This window comes from Littorina saxatilis, linkage group LG12 (assembly GCF_037325665.1).
Source record: "Littorina saxatilis isolate snail1 linkage group LG12, US_GU_Lsax_2.0, whole genome shotgun sequence".
Taxonomy (NCBI): Eukaryota; Metazoa; Mollusca; class Gastropoda; order Littorinimorpha; family Littorinidae; genus Littorina; species Littorina saxatilis.
In genome coordinates this window covers 83,724,038-83,732,865 of record NC_090256.1, presented here as the reverse complement: position 1 = coordinate 83,732,865, position 8,828 = coordinate 83,724,038, and positions in this window count along the sequence as shown.

The following is an 8,828-nucleotide window of genomic DNA, read 5'->3' as shown; positions in this document are numbered from 1 at the left end:
GTAAATACAGTCAAATGAGAATGTTCTGTTCAAAAAGCTCTAGTTCATGCAGGGGTCACACACCCCACGTTGTCACTACTCCAATGAAATCACAGATAAGAAAAGACAACGGTGGTCAACGGGGTGCGTAAGACACGGTGCACTTAGCTTTCTTTCTGTATGCTGGTTAGCCGGTATGCTGGTTAGCCGGGTTGCTGGTTAGCCGGGTTGCTGGTTAGCCGGTCTGCTGGTTAGCCGGTCTGCTGGTTAGCCGGTCTGCTGGTTAGCCGGTTAGCGTAGCTTCCTCAGGTCCCAGCTCCAACGTCTGCAGCTAGCAGTGTCCCGTCAAAAGGCAGCCGTGCAGCGGTTACAGGAAACCGACAGAAACGAACGAAGGCTGCAAACAGAAAGCATCGGTGCACTAAACATGTCAGCTACCCCTCACCCACCACCTTAAAACATGTCATCTTTAAATATCTCATCGAGCACGTGGGCCTGCACAAAACGGACTTTTTACAACAACAAAACAGTCATTTTCCGTCCTTCTCTCCCTATCTGCAAAAACCATATACAGATTAGTATTTTAGCGTCACAGAGAGTAAATTATGCGCTAACCTGGAAAGAACAACAGAGAGTATTTTATTCCACAAACACAGACTCATCAACAGCGTTAAATAATGATTTATTACCTCAAAAGCCTATGATTGTACTCTCATGGAAGCAAAATCCGCTTCCTCCCTGGAACAGCCTCTGTTCGTCAACAGTGACCAAAAACGTCCAGAACCCCTTGTCGAATCCTTATGCGAAAGCCATCGCCGACGAAGGAATGTTGACGACTTGTCCTCAGCAAAATATGAGGCAGTGTGAAGGAAATAACCGGTGGAAGCTCCCCTAGAGTGCCGAATACAATATTCGGTGAAAAACCATCATACTCTAGAAACTGTGTATTAGATCCTTCCCCTTCTGCCGCTGGGTGTCAAGTGCGCCGTCCTTGTGCCTCTCTCAGACAACCTAGCCAATAACACGTGACTGACCTTGTCACAAAACCAGTCCAGCTATACACAATTCTGCCTCCCCAAGCAGAAAAAAGACACGAGAAACTCAATCCCTGAAAATCCCGTGCGCGCTGTCAGCGAAAAACCGTCAGCCCTATGACAGCAGAAACCCCTGCACTGTGAAACTCGTGCGCTACAAAACATCCGTGTTCATTGAGCACTGTCAGCAACCTCTGCTGTAGCCCAATATCACGCACAGGCGCTTTCTATCATAATCGACCAAGAACAGGCACTCCACTGAGTGACACTTTCTTGGTCTCTGTCACCCGATCGTGACACACCTCCCCTCTTCAAGACGAAACCTCGGTTTCGCTCACAGTCATGTTCTCCTCTACAGCCCGAGAGAGAAAGTCAGCTCCAACATTGTTGGCGCCCGGAATGACGCGTACCGTGAATTGGTACGGTTGGAGAATCAACGCCCAGCGCATAAGTCTGGCGTTTGCCAACCTTGCAACCTGAAGATATTGCAGAGGTTGATGGTCCGTCTCCAGACAGAAAGGTCGTCCGTACAGGTACGCTTCGAACTTCTGGATGCCCCAGACAATGGCGAGACACTCGCGTTCAACCGTTGCATACGCTGCCTCGGCCGAGGTCAGCTTACGGCTGGCGAAGCAAACAGGGTGCAAAAACCCCTCTGTCTCCTGAAGCAACACTGCCCCAAGTCCCTTCCCTGAAGCGTCTGTCCTCAGCACGAAGTCCTTGTTCAGGTCTGGTAGTCGGAGAATAGGCTGACTGGTGAGTCGCCTCTTCAGGGTGTTGAATGCGGAGCTGCATTCCTCAGTCCACACTACAACGGTCGGTTGTAGTTTCTTGGTAAGGTTGGTCAGTGGTAGTGCGATTTCGGCAAAGTGCGGGATGAAGCGTCTGTAGAAGCTGGCTAGGCCCAGGAAAGACCTGACTTCTTTCTTCGTGCGCGGTGGCTCCGCCTCCCGAATCTTCTGGATCTTGTCGTCCTCTGGAACGAGCAATCCCTCGCCGACAACATGACCCAGGAAAGACAATTCCCGAAATCCCAAGTAGCACTTGGACGGTTTAGCTCCCAGATTTCCGTCCTTCAACCTTCCGAACACGTCGCGCAGGGCGTCGAGATGTTCAGTCCATGTCTCTGTCGCGATCAGCACATCGTCGATGAAACTGCTGATGTCCTCGCGCTTCAATGGTTCCAAAAGTTTCCTCATCATGCGAGTGAAGACGGCACCTGCATTCTGTAGACCAAAAGGCATGACTGTCCACTGGAACTGGCCGAATGGAGTGGTAAATGCAGTCTTTGGGCGATCTTCCTCGGCAACTGGAATTTGCCAGTATCCCTTGGTGAGGTCTAATTTTGAAAAATACTTGGCCTTGGCCAAGTGACTGAAGAGGTAGTCCACATCAGGCATGGGTTCCGCGTCAAACGCCGTAATCTTGTTCAGCTTCCGGTAGTCGACACAGAACCTGACGCGTCCATCCTTCTTCTTCACAAGCACAATTGGTGAACTGTAGGGAGAGTTCGCTGGCTCGATGACGCCCAACTTCGTCATGTCGGCGATTTCCTTCCTGACCACCTCCTTCTGGGCATGAGGCATGGGATACTGCTTCGTCCTCACTGGCTGTTTCTCCAGCAAGTCGAAGGTAAACTCCTCTAGATGCGTCTGAAGTGGTATGTCTGTAAGGACCCGTGCTGCATCCTTCAGGATCTCTTGCAAGTCCGCCTGCTGGTCGTCCCCAAGATCAAGTGAGATGTGCACGTCCGTGTGATCCTCACTAGCCTCCAACGGACAAACTGGTACACGTCCTCCTCCCTGTTCTTCCGTTGTCTCGTCCATCACGACAGCAACTGCTTCTGTCACTTTGTCCTTTTCCCCGTAGGCAGTCCTCTCTATGTAGGCGCGCAGCAGGTTGGCGTGGTACAGGCGTGCTTTCCCGTTCATGACGATCCTGTAGTCGTTCTGGCCCACTTTCGCTGTCACCTCAAAAGGTCCTTGCCACTGCAGTTGTAGCTTGTTGTGTTTGACAGGTAAAAGTAGCAACACCCGTTCTCCAATCTTGAAGCTGCGCGGCCGTGCCTTGCGGTCGAATCCTCGCGCGTAACGCTGTGCTGCTCTTCCCAGGTTCTCTTGAGCCAGTTTGCAGGTCTCTTCAATCCTGTTCCTGAGTTCTACGATGTAGGTCGCTGTCGTCTGCACCTCCTCGTCAGCTTCTTCGTCCGTCCAGGCTTGACGCAGGATAGCCATGGGACCGCGTACCTGTCTGCCGTACAACAACTCAAATGGGGAAAAGCCCAAGCTCTCCTGAGGAACCTCGCGGTATGCAAAAAGCAATGCTGGGATGTACCTGTCCCACGTGCGTGGTTTCTCCTGAGCTAGTTTCCTCAGCATGGTCTTCAAGGTGCCATTGAACCTTTCCACCAGTCCGTTGCACTGAGCATGGTAAGGAGTGGTGAAGTGCTGCTCCAGTGATAGCAGTCGTGCTGCCTCCGCCATCACTCCTCCCGTGAACTGCGTGCCTCTGTCGGTGAGTACCTCTGATGGAATTCCCAGCCGGGACCACATAGTAACCAGAGCCTCAGCTACTCGCGTGGCTTCAATCGATTTCAGAGGGATCGCCTCTGGGTATCGAGTAGCGTAGTCCACCATGGTCAAAATGTATCTGTTTCCGTCCTCAGACGCAGGCAAGATGGGCCCGATGATGTCCACTGCCACCCGACGAAAGGGTTCGTCGATGAGCAGCATCTTCTCCAAGGGGACCTTCCTCACCCTTCCTTTGGCAACCACCTTCTGGCACTTATCGCAGGACGCACAGAAACGTCGGACATCCGTGCAGATGCCTGGCCAGTAAAAGTGGCGCCAGACACGATCCGTGGTCTTCTTGGTGCCAAGATGACCTCCCAGAATCGAGTCGTGTGCCGTTGCCATGACACCCTCGCGAAACTCGCGAGGCACGACAACCTGTTTGAATGTACCTTCTTGGTTGCTGAACTCACGGTAGAGCAACTTCTTGTCCCTGAGGAACCTTGACCTCCCATGCTTCCCGCTCAGCTTCACCTTCCCCGACTTCGCGTGCTCCCGAGGAGTCGCTAATGTCGGATCAGATGCCTGAGCCTTCGCGAGAAGCGCGGGGGTCACGTTCCCCAGGGCAGCTCGTGCAGCAGGTAGGGGTTTGAGAGGTTTGTCCTCTCGCTCCGCCTGTGCCCGCGTGAGCACTGAAATGACGTCGGGAGACCGATAAACGGGAACCTCCCTGGTGACGCCGTCCACAAACTGAACCCGGTTCCCAATGAGCAGGTCGCATGGAGGATCGTCCATGACGACGGCCACAATGGTCCCCGTGAACAACGGTGTTACGACCTTGATCACTGCCGTGTTCAAGTCGTAAGCGTGAGATGCCTCGGCCATTCTCACCCTGATGCTGTCTCCTGTGTAGGCCATAGCTGGAACTAGACTCGCCCGAACCACTATCATGTCTGCCCCTGTGTCCCGCAGACCTTCGCCCTTCACTCCGTTAACGTAGACGTTGCAGTGGGGCTGGAAATGTTTCCTGGAGCACGGAACGCAGAGTTGTGGAATTGTGCATGAGCTCGTGACGTCCCTTAGCTCCTCACTGCCAACAAAGTGTACGCCCTTCTGGTCAGCCTGTCTCCTGTGGCAGTCCTTCTTCACGTGGCCCCGCTTGTTGCAGTAATAACACTGGATGTCAGTTCTGGAACTTGATCCTTTGTGTCCCTGATCGTCCTTCCCGTCCTTGGGTCCTGAAGAACCTGAATTTCCCGATTTTCCCGGCCGTGAGCCTGAAGATTTGCCAGAGATCGCCTGGGCGTCCTCGTGTACTCTGATCCAGTCGGCTGCCTCCTGAGTAGTCTTTGGCTGGTGCTCCTGCACGAAGGTCACCACCTCAGGTCGCAGGCTGGACATCAGTTGTTCCATGACAATGAGGTCGGCAAGGTCGTTGACGGTCCAGTCCTTTTCGGCCATCTCCACCCAGCGCCGCAGGTAGAGATTAAGGCGTGCCACAAACTGATGACTCAGCTCGCCGCTCAGTCTCTTGCTGTTACGCAGACGTCGTCTGTAGGCTTCCGCAGTCAGGTTGAAGCGCTGGAGTAACGCCTTCTTTAGTGCCTGATAGTCTCTCGCCTCGTCGTCATCCAAAGCGTTGTAGAGCTGCAATGCGCGTCCTTTTAAACAGGTGCTAAGGCGGCTAGCCCACGTGGCCTCTTCCCACTTCTGGTCAGATGCAATGCGCTCAAACCGGCGTAAAAAGTCGTCGAGCTCGTCCTTGTCATCGTCGAACGTCGGCAGTCTCGTACGGTCGGCAACAAATGTCGGCGCGCTAGCCTGAGTAAGCGTACCCTTCTCGGCCTGTAGCCTAGCTAGTTCTAGCTGGTGATCGCGTTCGGCCTGTTTGTCCTGTCTGTCAAGTTCGGCCTGTCGTTCGGCCTGTCGTTCCCTTTCTTGTCTGTCAAGCTCGGACTGTCGTTCCTGTCTCTCAAGCTCGTCTTTCTTATCCTGTCGGTCACGTTCGGCCTGTCGTTCCCTTTCTTGTCTGTCAAGCTCGGACTGTCGTTCCTGTCTCTCAAGCTCGTCTTTCTTATCCTGTCGGTCACGTTCGGCCTGTCGTTCGGCCTGTCGTTCTTGTCTGTCAAGCTCTTCTTTTCTCGTCTGTCGCTCTATGTCTTCCTTACGTTCTAACTCCTTGCGCTTAAGCAAACTACGCGCTCTAACGCGTGCGTCTCGCTCTGTCTGTTCCTCGCTACCAGGAGTCTCAAAAGTTAATCTCTTCGTAGGAGATCCCCCTGTAGCCATGGTTAGTTTAACAAAGCTTTATCACAAAAGTAAGTCTAACGCAGCTATAGCTAGAATACGCGGTGATGAAATGGATACAAAAATCCAGCAACCGGAAAATGCAGAAGAAAAATCCAAACGGTGTAGAACAAAACGCGTAGCCTACTTTATGGCTGCTTTTTGCGGTGAAACAAAGTGTTTCCCACAGCCGTGGCCTACTTTATCGGCTGCTTTTTGCGGTGAAACAGAGTGTCTCCCACAGCCTTGGTTAGGACAGAAGTCCTCGGACCCTTCCCCCCCAAAATTCCAACAAAGTCAAAATATGGAGAAAAATCCAAGTAAAACAAGACGGTAGAAATGTAACCTGTTACAGAATGCGAAACAACAATGTAGAGAAAACTGAGTAAAACGAGTAACAAATCCGCTAACCCCGCTCAGCTCTCTGCAACGGAAAACTCTGAACGTACAACAACAAAGATTCACAAACAAAGGAAAGGGAAGTAATCACAGTTAGCGCATACAATAACTCACAAATTACAATTTACATTTCCTGCAAGATGTGAATCGCTTAAGGTGTGGTATATGATCAAAACTATACAAAAAAGGGTAGCACCAAGCAGAAAATAAGTCGAGCACTGACGAGATTATCTGCTCTTAGTTATCCTTAATTGGTGGGTCTTTATCAGTTGGAAATTAACTGAGTAAATCCCGGCTTGGCCCCCATGTGTCACGTTTCAATATATCACTTAAGGTGATTATGAACCGGTTAATTACTACTAATTAACTAACCACACCACGATCCACTCTCGCAGTCATACAATTAAATAGAGTCAACAAAAGTATAAGTTTCAGACGCCTGTTTATGTATAAACTCGCCACCTCCCTCGAGCCTTCACTCAAAATATGTTCCTTTTACGTTCTCAACACGTAAAAAACCCGTGATCACTGACAAAATGCCAGTAGTATATAGAAAATTATAGTAACACGCTGATCCCGTGTAAATACAGTCAAATGAGAATGTTCTGTTCAAAAAGCTCTAGTTCATGCAGGGGTCACACACCCCACGTTGTCACTACTCCAATGAAATCACAGATAAGAAAAGACAACGGTGGTCAACGGGGTGCGTAAGACACGGTGCACTTAGCTTTCTTTCTGTATGCTGGTTAGCCGGTATGCTGGTTAGCCGGGTTGCTGGTTAGCCGGGTTGCTGGTTAGCCGGTTCGCTGGTTAGCCGGTCTGCTGGTTAGCCGGTCTGCTGGTTAGCCGGTTAGCGTAGCTTCCTCAGGTCCCAGCTCCAACGTCTGCAGCTAGCAGTGTCCCGTCAAAAGGCAGCCGTGCAGCGGTTACAGGAAACCGACAGAAACGAACGAAGGCTGCAAACAGAAAGCATCGGTGCACTAAACATGTCAGCTACCCCTCACCCACCACCTTAAAACATGTCATCTTTAAATATCTCATCGAGCACGTGGGCCTGCACAAAACGGACTTTTTACAACAACAAAACAGTCATTTTCCGTCCTTCTCTCCCTATCTGCAAAAACCATATACAGATTAGTATTTTAGCGTCACAGAGAGTAAATTATGCGCTAACCTGGAAAGAACAACAGAGAGTATTTTATTCCACAAACACAGACTCATCAACAGCGTTAAATAATGATTTATTACCTCAAAAGCCTATGATTGTACTCTCATGGAAGCAAAATCCGCTTCCTCCCTGGAACAGCCTCTGTTCGTCAACAGTGACCAAAAACGTCCAGAACCCCTTGTCGAATCCTTATGCGAAAGCCATCGCCGACGAAGGAATGTTGACGACTTGTCCTCAGCAAAATATGAGGCAGTGTGAAGGAAATAACCGGTGGAAGCTCCCCTAGAGTGCCGAATACAATATTCGGTGAAAAACCATCATACTCTAGAAACTGTGTATTAGATCCTTCCCCTTCTGCCGCTGGGTGTCAAGTGCGCCGTCCTTGTGCCTCTCTCAGACAACCTAGCCAATAACACGTGACTGACCTTGTCACAAAACCAGTCCAGCTATACACAATTCTGCCTCCCCAAGCAGAAAAAAGACACGAGAAACTCAATCCCTGAAAATCCCGTGCGCGCTGTCAGCGAAAAACCGTCAGCCCAATGACAGCAGAAACCCCTGCACTGTGAAACTCGTGCGCTACAAAACATCCGTGTTCATTGAGCACTGTCAGCAACCTCTGCTGTAGCCCAATATCACGCACATGCGCTTTCTATCATAATCGACCAAGAACAGGCACTCCACTGAGTGACACTTTCTTGGTCTCTGTCACCCGATCGTGACACTGACTATGAATGTAGATGTAAATGCTTGTATAACTGTGTTTTAATTTTAAATGTGTCAAGCGCAAAGAGCATAATTGTAAAGTTATGATGTTGCGGCATATAAATGCTCATTTATTATTATTATTATATAATGCATTATATAACGTTACGAAACTCAACTCTGAAAACTGAACTAGCTTTATGTTAAATATTTTTATCCTACATACGTGAGAGAGACACCCGTGAGATAATAATCGTTCAAATCAGAAGTGTGTATATCATGTAAAGGAGGTCATGTCAAGCAAGTCTGGCAGGGCAGGGCCGGACCCAGGGGGGGGGGGTTCCAGGGGTTCCGGAACCCCACCCCTGGAAAAAGCATGTACCTTGCTTTGACTTTTACTAGTTTTAGCACCAAAACAATGCTGCTCTTAACCCTCAAAACAAGGCCCAGAATGCACCAGATTGCACAGATTTTAACCGTTTTTCAACAATTATCCGGGGGAGCATGCCCCCGGACCCCCCTAGTTCGCGCGCCTGCTTTGCAGGCGCGCGCTTGTGGCTTCGCCACTTTGCTGATTTGCCCCCCCAAAAAAGGAGGACCCCCCCCCCCCCTTACAACTCATTTGGTCCGGCCCTGCAGGGACCTGTTTTTCCACTGCTTATGATGCCAAAGTCACCGAGACAAACGTCATTATAGAAACAAAAATTGCGCTCGCTAATTACCCTCGATGAATCTTTAGAACTAACA